This window comes from Mustela lutreola, chromosome 5 (assembly GCF_030435805.1).
Source record: "Mustela lutreola isolate mMusLut2 chromosome 5, mMusLut2.pri, whole genome shotgun sequence".
NCBI classification, from domain to species: domain Eukaryota; kingdom Metazoa; phylum Chordata; class Mammalia; order Carnivora; family Mustelidae; genus Mustela; species Mustela lutreola.
Genome location: NC_081294.1, coordinates 122,042,480 through 122,058,264, shown reverse-complemented (window position 1 = coordinate 122,058,264; position 15,785 = coordinate 122,042,480).

The window sequence follows — 15,785 nt, the reverse complement described above, 5'->3', positions numbered from 1 at the left end:
AAGAAAAGTGGCATGCTTAACCTCTCCAGATACTGCAGAGACTTCCCCCTGATAGCAAACTGTCCTAAGAATTTTACACCACCAGGCTTTAGTGTTCATTAAATGACAATAAATACTTCATTTAAAGAAATGAGAAAGAGATACAAGTGAAATGCTACACTTAGAAATTCTTTGAAGAACAATAGAAGAAATATTTGAAAGAGAAAAGTGTCTATGAATATTCTTAACGTAAGATTCAAAACAGAGAAAAGATTTTTTATATTTTGAATTTGATGAAGAACTGTCTTTTCAAGATGATTCAAATTCCTCTCCACTAGTGACATGTTTTATGCTCCTAAAGTAAGTTTTACCATTCCTGAAAATTTCTTAAAGATTCAAACAACTGAAAAAGCAAGACAGGGGAAGAAAAAAAAAAAAGTATGACAGGAGACATAAAAAAGTGAGGGAACTTAACTGGGGTAAAAACAGAAAATATCACCCTCAATTAGCAAAACAAAAATCTTACCTTTGGAAAATTCAAACAACATATCCATATTAGGAAAACAGTACACAAATCTGAACCTGCAATATGAAATTCTTTCTGCTTATTTGTCTAAAAAATGTTATGTGTTTCAAGGTGGCATTATACAGTTCAATTTATAATGGCACATCTGGTACTATATTTGGACAACTAAAATCCACATAAATGAAACTATTTAAAAATCAATGTAACTCATCCTTTATGAGAATTTGACTTTGGAAATTCCATTATTCTTAAATCTATCAACTGATGGTTTTGGGAGGCCAGAAGTTTTATAATACAGGGCCTCTCGTTAATGAAAAAACAAGTACAAATATAGAATTTTAAACAAAGTTGAACCATTTGTTTAGAATTACAAAAGAAAGCAAAACAAATCACAGATTTTTAAAAACTGAAAAATACAACAAAAAACACAAAAATTTAGTTGAATAATAGTTTTTATCTGACAATTGCCATAATACATTTTTTTCTTCAATTTTTTGGATGATACTCTCTGCCCACTTCTTAAAATATCAATTATTTGAAATATCATGTCCTCTAGATAATACTCAAATTTACTTTTTCCAGCATGTCAGCCTTGGAAAAAAACCCACTCAAGTGAGGGAGCCCTAAAGTTTAAGCTTCATTAATTTAACTGTAAATTCACCTCTGCCTTGGATATACATTCTCAAATGACTTTGAAATATATATACATTTTATTGAAATAAATAGAAACTGCACATAGTTTCTTGGTATGATTTTGATTTCATATTTTACCCAACTCTTTTTTCAAATAAATTTCTTTTTGCCTTAAGAACTCAACTCCAGATTCAAGCTTTTCATACTAAATCATTTCTATTTCCATTCCATGGGAAATTTTTTTTAGATTTTTTTTTTTTTTTTCATTTTAAAGAGAAAGAGCAGGAGCTGTGGGAGAGGCAGAGGGAGAAGGAGAAGCAGACTCCTCCTGAACAAGGAGCCTGACACAGGCGGGGCTCAATCTCAGGACCTGGAGATAAAGACCTTAGCCAAAAATAAGTCCCCAACTAACTGAGTTAACCAGGCACCCCCCCTTGGCAAATTTTTAAAGCATAATATATTCTGATCATCAACCTCATATCAGGCCAAATTTTCCAATTCTCATCCTGAAAGGAAAAGCAAAAAATGATGTTTTTTACTTCACCTTTCCTTAAAAATTTTATAGACATTTGAAACAAAAAGGATACTGAACCATTACCTCTTTCTAATTACTGCAGAAAAAGAAAGGTACATACCATATACTGTGCTATATTCCAATAATGGCTATCAGTGAAAATAGGTGAGGAAATGTGTCTAATTTTAACATTTTCTCTAAGCATTAAGGTCCTGGTAAGTCTTTCAGTTGCATGATGAGCCTAAAGAAAATTTCATCATCTGTGGTTCCTACATAGAGAAAAAAGTATTATATGCATGTTTGTTTAGAGTTCTTTAGTGTTATCATCAATTTAATTTTAGATGTACATTACTTATTTACATTATTTAATTTTACATTATCTATTTTATTTGCATTCAGTAACTATAGCTACCAATTTTCCCTCTAAATAACTCATCCCCCACTTTTATTTTTATTTTTTATTTTAGCCTTTGAAAAACTGTGTAGTAGTATCTTGTTGTGGTTTTAAAATGCATTTCCTTAATAGACATGAAGTCAGTGTGATCATCTTTCATTTGTTTATTTGATATTTGTATCTCCTTTCTAGTAAAATGTCTCTATATCTTTTGCCCACGTACTAATTGGATTTTTTCTAATGTAAATTTTGAGAGCTATCTATTTAAATAGAAGTCATTTGTTAAGTTGTAATTTGTAGTATTTTCTCTCAGTTTGTATTATTTTAATCCTCTTAACAAGGTCATTCACAGGGCAGAAGTTTTAAATTTCGATGGGGTCCAATACACCAAAGTTTTCATTATTATGCTTTTGGTATCATCTACCCATTTTTAATTTTTTATGAAAACTACACATAAATTTACTTAAGGCAGTAAATACGAAATTTAGCTATCATGAAAATATCACCTGAAATCCTAATTTTTCAGTTTTAATGGAAGACTAAAAGAACCTATCTATGCCCAGATGTTTATCAAAGGTATACGTCTCATTCCTTTCAATACATACCCACCAAAAAGATGTAAAAAACATTCAAAAGAGAGTAAACAAGAAGTAAACAAACAGAAGTAAGTGCCACTTGATTAAAGTTCATGTAATAAACTATTTCTATGTAACAGTTAAAACTGTGATTTACCTATTTACTGTGAAATTTATAATAATATCTAGAAAAGTTTGTCAGGAGGAAAATGATCTGATGGCACTGAGAGACAATTAAAGCTTCTCTCACTATTATTTTTAAAATGTTCTCTACAGAGACGATTAAGCACAAGTTTTGACTTTGAGATTAAAAGGATATACAAAGAAATACCTGAAGGAAATGAAAATGAATGTAAATGAAAGAATGAGTAAAAAATATTTAAAACTATTACACCTTGTATAATTAGACAAGAAATAAAAGAACAACAAAACCAGTCAAGAAATGGGCAGAAGAAGACATGAACAGACATTTCTCCAAAGAAGATATACAAATGACTAAAAGACACATGAAAAAATGTTCAACATCACTCAGCATCAGGGAAATACAAATCAAAACCACAATGAAATACCACCTCATACCAGTCAGAATGGCTAAAATGAATAACTCAGGAAACAACAGAAGTTGGCAAGGATGTGGAGAAAGGAGAACCCTCTTACACTGTTGGTGGGAATGCAACAGTGTAGCCACACTGGAAAACAGTATGAAGTTTCCTCAAAAAGCTAAAAATAGAACAATGCTACCACCCAGCAATTGTACTACTAGGTATTTATCCAAAAGATGGAAACATTGATTTGAAGGAACACATGCCCCCCAATGTTTATAGCAGCAATGTCCACAATAACCAAAGTATGGAAAGATCCCAGATATCCATCCATGAATAGGTAAAATGGGCAAAGAAGATTTTATATATATATATATATATATATATATATATATATACACACACACACACACACACACACACACACACACACATATGTATTTATTTATTTATTTTTATATATGTATCTAGATATTACTCAGCCATCAAAAAGAATGAAATCCTGCCATTTGCAATGATGTGGATGGAATTGGAGGGTATTATGCGAAGTGAAATAAGCCAGTCAAAGAAAGACAAATACCATATGATTTCACTCAAATGTGAAATTTTAGAAAGAAAACAGATGAGCATGGGGAAGGGAAGGAAAAATAAAATAAGATAAAAACAAAGAGGGAGGCAAACCATAAGAGACTCTTAACTACAGGAAACAAACTATCAAGTTGCTGGAGGGGTGGTGGGTAGGATAGGATAACTGGGTGACGGACATTAAGGAGAGTACTTGATGTAATGAGCTCTATTTATATGCAACTGATATAGATTTTAGAATCACTAAATTCTAACCTTGAAACTAATAATATACTATTTGTTAATTAAATTAAATTTAAATTTAAAAAGAAAAAAAAATTGGGATTATTCAGTTAAATTTCAAGAAAAATGTAAAGGGCATGGGGCACCTGGGTAGCTCAGTTGTTAAGTGTCTGCCTTTGGCTCAGGTCATAATCCCAGGGTACTCGGATCGAGCCCTGTGTCAGGTTCCCTGCTCAGCAAGAAGCCTGTTTCTTCCTCTTTCTCTCTCCCACCCCTGCTTGTGTTCCCCCTCTTGTATCTCTCTCTCTGTCAAATAAATAAAATCTTAAAAAAAAAAAAAAAAAAACGTAAAGGGCAAACACAAGAATGTTAGGGTTTTGTGCATAGGATTCCTCATGATTTCCCCATTTCTATGTATTTACTGCACTTAATACTTAATTTTTTTAGTTATACTAAGCAAAGTAATGACTGTAGTATTCATTTATTTACTGTGTGGTTTATGTAATGAATAAAATGTACCCTATGTGCACAAAACTAGAATCAAATATTTAATCAGCACTTGCCAAAACTATCTAAAGTTATTTTTTCTCTAAAATGGTGCTAGTTGGGTAGGGTTTTTTTCAAAAATGGAACTTTTGTGTTCATTATTTTTCATTACTAGTGTAATTTTAAATTGCAAGGCTCTAAAGCATCTGGCAACTGGAGCCAAACTTCACAACTCAAATATTGACATTATGGTGTCTATCTTATTAGAATTGTGAAATTCTGTTATTCCTGACTTCCAAGGTATCATGATAGGTTTGTAAAAGTTTTCCCTATACTTTTGCCTTTATCATGCAAAAAACCAAATGAGAGTCATACTTTGCTGTCAGAGCAACAAAATAATTTAGGTTTCTTGGTAAGGATTGTGAATATTATTCCCAGAAAATCTCTAAATACAAAATAGACCATTCATATTATCCATAACAGCATCCACCTTTTCTCATTTACTATACATTAACATCCACAAGATCTCTCTATGTGATACCAGTGTTGTTTTCAAATCTAAACATATCCTTATAAAATTCTGTGACCCTCATTTTTCTGTAACATTAAGTTCTCAATTTCTTATAATACATGAATTCATCATTTACAAATTTAGTAAATATCCTTTGCAATTCTCCAAAGTACTAGGAATAAATGGGCTTTAGAAGCACACATAATAAAATAAAAAATTACCAAAGTAAATCTTTCCGTTACAAAACAAACCACAAGAACAAATTATTTGCCAGAAAAGCAGTCTAACATCACCACTTCCTTCTTCCTTATTTCTACTTTTTTCATGGAATGTACACAGGCAACAAAGGAAAGATAATCAACATTTCTATTTCACTAATATTATCTTTATTAATTCTGAATAGGGTATGAGATTATAATTCTATTTTGTAAGTTGCTGATCACAAGGATCTCAAGAATGTGGCCAAAGCCTCGAATTTGTCCCCATTTATTCCTCAATAATATCACATACAGAACAGCTCTACCATGCCCATAATTTCTTCAAGTAGAATTGTTATATGTAACTTGTAATTGTAATTGTTATCTGTAACTGGATGTTATTCAGGATAAAATAAGTTAATAAAATAATTAAAACCCAATGAGTTTCAGTAACAACAGATGATATTTAATGGCTTGAAATACAATGACTACATCTAGTACTTCAAGATATGTCACACTTTTGTTTAACATTTGCTCTGCAAGACCAGCCTATGAACTTCAAGGTCAAAATTTACTATAATTTGCTAATAGGGAAAGTGAAAATCAGAGTATTATTATAAAGATTTTATTTATTTATTCGAGAAAGAGAGAGAGGTAGGGGGAAGGGGCAGAGAGAGACAGAGAGGGATGATCAGACTCCATAGCTGAGGGAGCCTGATGCAGGGCTCGATCTCATGATCCAGAGATCATGCCAAAATCAAGAGTCAAGTGCTTAACCAACTGAGCCACCTAGGTTCCCCAAGAGAATTTAAGAAACTTACTTAAGATCAGAGGTTGATAAGTAAGAGAAGAAAGGCAGAAGCCAAAATCATTAATGATGCTTTCAGAACTATTTCCAACACTAGTGAACTCATTTTCTTATATCTAAATTTCACAACTTATTTTTTATAAACACATCCTCAATAAACTACACATTATGTGGTTACACCATTCTCAAGACCATGCTCCAATCTCCTTTATTGTTTCCTTATCAAAAGAAAGCACTATCTGGAGCACCTGGGTGGCTCAGTGGGTTAAAGCCTCTGCCTTCAGCTCAGGTCATGATCCCAGGGTGCTGGGATCGAGCCCTGCATTGGGCTTTCTGCTCAGCAGGGACCCTGCTTCCTCCTCTCTCTCTGCCTGCCTCTCTGCCTACTTGTGATCTCTGTCTGTCAAATAAATAAATAAAATCTTTTTAAAAAAAAAAACACTATCTGATGAGTCACCATAAAATATTTAAAATTCCACTTTCATTAATTCGAGTGTATCTTTTATTTAAAAAAGTTTTTATATTTTGTATTGAAGAAATCTGTAAAGGAATGCTGTGGTCTTCTATGGCTGTCACGAATCCCTAATTTACCATAAACAGTGAAGACTGATGTTATATATGAAATTATATTAATGTGTTGTATGGAAAGGGACAGAAGCTGCTGTTTCATACCAGAACTAGGAAACTTTGCACACAGTAACAATGGGAAATTTACTTGAAATTTTCCTTTATAGTTGAAACCTAAAGTTAAAGATATATATATATATATATATTCTTCCACTCTCTAAAAATATACCCAACTAAATAAAGGCTGGTAGTTAATAATAACCTTCTAAAGTAGAGGCATTTCACTCTTTGGATAATATCTGAATTTTTCTTAAAAAGTATGTGTTTTAATAGTTCATCGTAAGATTGTTAGTCTATTTGTTAAAGGAATGGAGAAAAATAGAAGAAAAAAGAGAATCTAAGAGACTGAAAGAAGGAGCAGGAGGAAGAAGAAAAATCATCACCAGTTCTCTGCCCCAGTACATCCTTTCACTTACTTCTCAGTCATTTATAATCTTATTTCTGTTCACAAGATTGCAGAATATTCTCTGCATCAAATAAAACAGCATGTGACTCATATACTTCCTCTATCTCTGAAAACCATCCCTTGGCTTCCAAGATAATTCTCTTCTCACAGCTTTATTCCTTGATATTTCCTTCCTTTCCATTAACTATCTTAAAAATCCATGTCAATCAGAAAAGATGAACTATTTATAAGAAACTTAACTGAATCACAGACAAGTCTCAAGACTATTTTAGGAAAAAAAAAAATTTTACAACACCCAATGGACTAAAATCACAGAGGCTGGCATCTAATAAAAAATTACCAGACAGACAAAAAAAGCAGAAAAGTACAAGCCATAAAGCAGAGTAAGATTAATCATCAAAACCAACCCAGAAATAATACAGATGATACATTTAAGAAAAAAAAATGGACCTTAAAACAGCTACCATCACATATATAATTTCATCCATATATAAAGAAACTACAGGAATAAATGAGCATGTTATGTTTAGATGTAAAAGATATGCCAAACCCAAATCAAACTTCTAGATGTAAAAATTAAAAATATCAGAAATTTTTAAAAAAATACTGCTTAGGACTAATAGTAGAAAGAAGAAGAAAATATTAGTAAACTTGAAGAGACAGCAATAGAAACTATCCAACGTGAAACATCAAGAGAAAAAAAAATACTGGAAAAAAATGAATGGGGCAAGAGTAAGCTGTGAGGCAACTACAAGTAACCCAAAATATGCATAATATGGTCTCTACAGAGAAAAGAAAGGGGACAGAAAAAATATTTGAAGAAATAAACTTTGCAGTTTTTCTAAATGTGATGAAAACTATAAACTTCCAGATCCAAGAAGCTTAAAAAACCCCAAGCAAAAGAAATATGAATATACCAAGCACATTATAATCAAGTTGCTTAGAAACCAATGACAAAGAGAAAAATTTTAAAGCATCCAGAGTATAAATTTTTAAAAATAATAATAAAATATATTCTCTTGTCTTTTTTTTTTTTTTCATTTAAAAACAATCTAAGGGTTCCTGGGTAGCTCAGTTTTTAAGTCCACATTGGACTCCCTGTACAGCATGAAGCCTGCTTCTCTCTCTCCCACTCGCCCTGCTTGTGTTCCCTCTCTCACTGAGTCTTTCTCTGTCAAATGAACAAATAAAGTCGTTGGGAAAAGAAAACAACCTCGATGCCTATTTCTATAGCCCTTATAATCAGAAAAATCATTTTATTTTTAAGATAGAAGCTAAAATTCAGAAACAGTGCTGGTAATATGCAGGCAAGAGAATCTCCTATGGCATAAAATTTAAGGAGGCACTTGCCTGACCTTAAAAGGGAATGCCTTCTTAAAGTTTTACCCAAGAAACCTCTCATGCCTCCCCCTAGCCCTGGCCATGCTCTGCAACAACCATCAGAAGACCTCTCAATGAGTTTTAATAACAAATATTACAGCCTCATAAGAAACTATTCCTGGAAATGTACTTGTATCCTAGAATCTATCTTTTCTAGGAAACAAAGTCCACTTCATTTATCAAGAAACAAGTATAAATTCAGCACTATATAAGTGTCCAGACACTACTGAATCCCCTGAGGAAACAACATAATATAAGATCCTTATTTTTAAAAAGGCCATGCCTAGCAAGGAAAATTACCAAATGAACACATACCATAAGGTATGGTACATACCTTATGTACCATAAGTACATACCTTATGGAATACCTTATGGATTCCATACCTTATGGAATACCATACATATTCCATAAGATATGGTATGTACTAAAGGGAGATACAAGCAAGGTGCTATAAGGTCACTGGGAAGAGAGGGCCTAAGTAAAGATTGGAAAGAAGGTTCTGGGGAAAGACTTTCCAGAAAGAACACCCCCTCTATGACAGGGGATGCAAACTCATCACTGCAGACCAAATATAAGAAAAAGTGACAGTGCATACATAACGGTAACTGGTAACTGACACAGCATGTCACTGTGCAAGGAAAACAGGGAGTGGTGGGAAATAATGGTAAACTGGAAAATGAACCAAAAAGTGCCCTCACTCAACTAATTGGTGCTTTGTGGGAAGCAGGTTCACTATGTCAGATATTCTAATTTCCCAGAAGTTAGAAATCTGAATTTTTGCATCAAAATTCTCAGCTGTTAAGCATTTGCCATTAATTCATGTTTTAAAATAACCATGAAGTCCAAACGAAATATATCTGTAGGCCAGACTCAACACATCAACTGGCTATTTAAATTCTCCACCCTATAGTTCTCTCTGATGCCTGCACTAGGAATTTGGGGATTCAGGATCCAAGCATTCGAATTAATACAACTTCTCAAAAGCACTGGGATGTTTAATTGTATTTTTTCTTAACCCTTGACTTCCCTAGGTTGGAAAACCCTTATGCATGTGCAAAGAAATCCATCCTCATGACCCTTATTTGAGTTTCCCTTTATTAATTCATGTGGTTCTTAAGGAACATCAAACTAGAAGTGCTTCCAATCTTAAACTACACTAACAGAACAAAGATAAAACACTCAATATATCTACAGTATCTGATCTAAATTGTGTGTTGTATGTTAAACTCCAAATCATCAAAATATTCCAGTTTTAAGATCTACATTCCACTAATAAGAGATTATTTAAAAGTCCTTCCAAAAACATAGTCTCAGGGAGATGCAAGATGGCAGAGGAGTAGCAGACTGAAATGACATCAGCTCCCAGGAGTTCAGCTAGATAGGTATCAAACCATTCTGAACACCTACAAAGTCAACAGGAGACAGAAGAGAAGAGAAAGAAGAGAAGAAGAGCAGCAATTCTAGGAACAGAAAATCAAACACTTTCTGAAAGGTAAGATGAGCGGAGAAGTGAATCCAAAGTAATGGGAAGATAGACTGTGGAGATAGGGGCTGGCTCTGGGCAAGGGGCAGAGAAGTGGAGCACATAATCAGAATTTTTAGAAGTCTGCTCCACTGAGGGACATCACTTCAGAGGCTAAGCGGGGGTGGATCCCTCATGGTGACAATGTGGTCTCAGGTCCCATGGGGTCACAGAAAGATCAGGGGTGTCTGAGTATGGCAGAACTGCCAGATACTGGAGCAGGGAAGCTGACTACAGAGACAGAGCTGAAGAGTGAGCTCTCAGATCAGGGATACATTAAACCATGATCCAAGTTACAGTCGAGCCACTGCTTTTCATGGAGGGACCCCACAAGTGGGAGATCCAGGGAGACTCACATTAACTCACCTTCCTCCTCCAGGAGGAGCAGCGCAACATGAATCTGTTGGTTTGGAGACTCCAAAAGGGGCCTTGTGCCAGAGATAGAAAAACTTGGTCACAGGCCAGGTAAGCTCAGAGTGTGGCTGGAAACAGGGGAGACAGGCGAGATTGACTGCTTTTCTCTGAGGGCACACTGAGGAGTGGGACCCTGAGTTGTTGGCTCATTCCTGGCCTCCAAAGCAGTATGGAAACCATTCAGGGAAAAAAAAAGACTTGAGAGCGAACCCAAGCAGATTATTTAGCCCAGTCTCTGGCAAGAGTGGTGTAATTATGCTACAGGCAACGACATTTGAGATTCACTGCAACAAGCCCCTCCCACAGAAGATCAGCAGGAACATCCAGCCAAGACCAAGCTCACTGAACAAGGAGAACAGTGGAACTCCAGAGCTAGGGGAAAGCAACGAACAGAATTCATGGATTTTTCCTCATGATCCTTTAGTCTTGCAAAGTTAAAATTTTTTTTTAGTTTTATTGTTTTCTTATTCTATTTTTTTAACTTTTCCTCTTTTCTCTTTTAACATTTTTTAACTAGTTTATTTTAACAATATATTTCTAAAAGAAAATCCTTTTAAACCTTTATTGTTATGTTTTATCCCTCCAGATTTTAAGTGAGGGGTGGAAAACAATTTACCATGCTAATGGACATTAAAAGAAGCTGGGTGCAAAGATACAGATGTAGTGAAAAGAAGGGCCATCTATACCCCAATGTTCATAGCAGGAATGGCCACGGTTGCCAAACTGTGGAAAGAACCAAGATGCCCTTCAATGGATGAATGGATAAGGAAGATGTGGTCCATATACACTATGGAGTATTATGCCTCAATCAGAAAGGATGAATACCCAACTTTTGTAGCAACATGGACAGGACTGGAAGAGATTATGCTGAGTGAAATAAGTCAAGCAGAGAGAGTCAATTATCATATGGTTTCACTTATTTGTGGAACATAACAAATAGCGTGGAGGACAAGGGGAGATGGAGAGGAGAAGGGGGTTGAGGGAAATTGGAAGGGGAGGTGAACCGTAAGAGACTATGGACTCTGAAAAACAATCTGAGGGTTTTGAAGGGGCAGGAGGTGGGAGGTTGGGGGAACCAGGCGGTGGGTAGTAGAGAGGGAATGGATTGCATGGAGCACTGGGTGTGGTGCAAAAACAATGAATACTGTTACACTGAAAAGAAATAAAAAATTTAAAAAAAAAATTTTTAACTGCCCTTTAAGGAGCAGGCACCCTGCTGGGGAGACTGGAAGAAGGCAACCCTTTTACAAAGGAACTTTTTAAAAAATAAAAAGTCTGTTTGCCAGATAATAAATAAATAAATAAATAGCTGGGGTGGCAATCCTTATATCAGATCAATTAGATTTTAAGCCAAAGATTAGAATAAGAGATAAAGAAGGACACTATATCACACTCAAAGGGTCTGTCCAACAAGAAGACTAACAATTTTAAATATCTGTGCACCTAACATGGGAGCAGCCAACTGCATAAACCAATTAATAACAAAATCAAAGAAACATCATCCAAACAAAAGATCAACGAGGAAATAAAGGCCTTAAATGACACACTGGACCAGACGGACATCACAGATATATTCAGAACATTCCATCCCAAAGCAACAGATTACACATTCTTCTCTATTGCATGTGGAACATTCTCCAGAATAGATCACCTCCTGGATCACAAATCAGGTCTCAACTGGTACCAAAAGTTTGGGATCATTCCCTGCATATTTTCAGACCACAATGCTCTAAAGCTAGAACTCAATCACAAGAGAAAAGTTGGAAAGAACTCAAATACTTGGAGGCTAAAGAGCATCCTTCTAAAGAATGAATGGGTCAACCAGGAAATTAAAGAACTGAAAAAATTCATGGAAACAAATGATAATGAAACAAAATTGTTCAAAAATCTATGGGACACAGCAAAGGCAGTCCTGAGAGAAAAGTATATAGCCATACAAGCCTTTCTCAAGAAAGGCCTCAAGTACACAACCTAACCCTACACCTAAAGGAGATGGACAAAGAACAGCAAAGAAAGCCTAAACCCAGCAGGAGAAGAAAAATAATAAAGATCAGAGCAGTAATCAATGATACAGAAACCAAAAGAACAGTAGAAGAGATCAATGAAACTAGGAGCTGGTTCTTTGAAAGAATTAATAAAGTTGATAAACCCCTTGCCAGACTTATCAAAAAGAAATGAGAAAGAACCCAAATAAACAAAATAATGAATGAAAGAGGAGAGATCACAACCAACACCAAAGAAATACAAACAATTATAAGAACATATTATGAACAACTATACGCCAGCAAATTTGACAATCTGGAAGAAATGGATGCATTCCTAGAGAGGTATAAACTACCAAAACTGAACCAGGAAGAAACAGAAAACCCAAACAGACCCATAACAAGTAAGAAGATAGAAGCAGTCATCAAAAATCTCCAAAAAACAAGAGCCCAAACCAGATGGCTTCCCACGGGAATTCTACCAAGCATTTAAAGAAGATATAATACCATGGAGGCTTAAGTGGGTAGAAGAAGAATAAATGAAACAAGATGGGATTGGGAGGGAGACAAACCATAAGTGACTCTTAATCTCACAAAACAAACTGAGGGTTGCCGGGGGGAGGGGGTTTGGGAGAAGGGGGTGGGATTATGGACATTGGGGAGGGTATGTGATTTAGTGAGTGCTGTGAAGTGTGTAAACCTGGTGATTCACAGACCTGTACCCCTGGGGATAAAAATATATGTTTATAAAAAATAAAAAATTAAAAAAAAAAAAAATAAAGAAGATATAATACCTATTCTCCTGATTATTCCAAAAAACAGAAATGGAAGGAAAGCTTCCAAACTTATTTTATGAGGTCAGCATTACATTGATCCCCAAACCAGAAAAAGACCCCACCAAAAAGGGGAATTCAAGACGAATATCCTTGATGAACACCGATGCGAAAATTCTCATCAAAATATTAGCAAATAGGATCCAAGAGTACATTAAAAGGATTATTCACTACAACCAAGTGGGATTTATTCCTGGGCTGCAAGGTTGGTTCAACATCTAAATTGATCAATGTGATACATTACACTAATAAAAGAAAGAACAAGAACCATATGATACTCTCAATAGATGCTGAAAAAGCATTTGACAAAATAAAACATCCTTTCTTGATCAAAACTCTTCAAAGTGAAGGGATAGAGGGTACATACCTCAATATCATCAAAGTCATCTATTAAAAACCCACAGTGAATATCATTCTCAATGTAGAAAAACTGAAAGCTTTCCCCTAAGGTCAGGAACACGGAAGGGATGTCCATTATCACTAATGCTATTCAACATAGTACTAGAAGTCCTAGCCCCAGCAATCAGACAACAAAAAGAAATTAAGGCATCTGAATCGGCAAAGAAGTCGTGGAACTCTCACTCTGCAGATGATATGATGCTTTATGTTGAAACTGAAAAGACTCCACTCTAAAACGCTAGAACTTGTACAGGAATTCAGTAAAGTGTCAGGATATAAAATCAATGCACAGAAATCAGTTTCATTTCTATACACCAACAGCAATGCAGAAGAAAGAGAAATTAAGAAGTAAATCCGATTTACAATTGTACCCAAAACCATAAGTACCTAGGAATAAACCTAACCAAAGAGGCAAACAATCTAGACTCAGAAAACTGTAAAGCACTCATGAAAGAAATTGAGGATGACACAAAGAAATGGAAAAATGTTCCATACTCCTGGATTAGAAGAACAAATACTGTGAAAATGTCTATGCTGCCTAAAGCAATCTATATATTTAATTCAATCCCTATCAAAACCCCATCCATTTTTTTTTCAAAGAAATGGAAAAAAAATCCTAAAATTTATATGGAACCAGAAAATACCCCCAAATAGCCAGAGGAATGTTGAAAAAGAAAGCCAACGTTGGTGGCATCAGAACTCTAGACTTCAAGCTCTATTACAAAACTGTCATCATCAAGACAGTATGGTGCTGGCACAAAAACAGACACATAGATCAATGGAACAGTACAGAGAGCCCAGAGATAGACCCTCAACTCTATGGTCAACTAATCTTTGACAAAGCAGGAAAGAATGTCCAATGGAAGAAAGTCTCTTCAGCAAATGGTGTTGGGAAAATTGGACAGCCACATGCAGAAAAATGAAACGACCATTTCCTTACACCAGACACAAAAATAGACTCAAAATGTTTGAAAGACCTCAATGTGAGATAGGAATCCAACAAAATCCTTGAGAGAAACACAGGCAGCAACCTCTTCAACCTTAGCCACAGCAACTTCTTCCTCAAAACATTGCCAAAAGCAAGGGAAGCAAGGACAAAAATAAACTATTGGGACTTCATCAAGATCAAAAGCCTTTTGCACAGCAAAGGAAAGAGTCAACAAAACCAAAAGACAACTGTCAGAAAGGGAGAAGATATTTGCAAACAACATATCAGATAAAGAGCTAGTATCCAAAATATAGAAAGAACTTAGCAAACTCAACACCCAAAGAACAAATAATTCAATCAAGAAATGGGCAGAAGACATGAACAGACATTTCTGCAAAGAAGATATCCAGATGGCCAAAAGACACATGAAAAAGTGCTCCACATCACTCGGCATCAGGGAAATACAAATCAAAACCACAGTGAGATATCAACTCAGACCAGTCAGAATGGCTAAAATTAACAAGTCAGGAAATAACAGATGTTGGAGAGGATGCAGAGAATGGGGAACCCTCCTACACTGTCAGTGGGAATGCAAGCTGGTGCAACCACTCTGGAAAACAGCATGGAGCTTCCCCTAAAGTTGAAAATAGAGCTACGCTACCACCCAGAAATTGCACTACTTGGTGTTTACCCTAAAGATACAAATTTAGTGATCTGAAGGGGTACCCGAATATTTATAGCAGCAATGTCCACAATAGCCAAACTATGGAAAGAACCTAGATGTCCATCAACAGGTGAATGGATAAAAAAGAGGTAGTGTATATACACAATGGAATACTATGCAGCCACCAAAAGAAATGAAATCTTGCCATTTGCAACGGCATGGATGGAACTAGAGGGTATTATGCTAAGCGAAATAAGTCAATCAGAGAAAGACAATTATATGATCTCCCTGACATGAGGAATTTGAGAGGCAGAATGGGGGGCGTTGTGGGGTAGGGAAGGAAAAAAAGGAAACAAGATGGTATTGGAAAGGAGATAAACCATAAGAGACTCTTAATCTCACAAAACAAACTAAGGGTTGCTGAGGGGAGAGAGGGTGTGGAGAAGGTGGTTGGGTTTTGGACATTGGGGGAGGTTTTGATATGGTGAGTGCTATGAAGTGTGTAAGCCTGACGATTCATAGACCTGTAACCCTGGGGTAAATAATACATTATATGTTAATAAAAAATTAGTAAAATATATTTAAATATATTAATATTACATATGATATTAATTTTTATAAATATACTTTTAAAAATCCATAGTCTCTAAAGCAAAT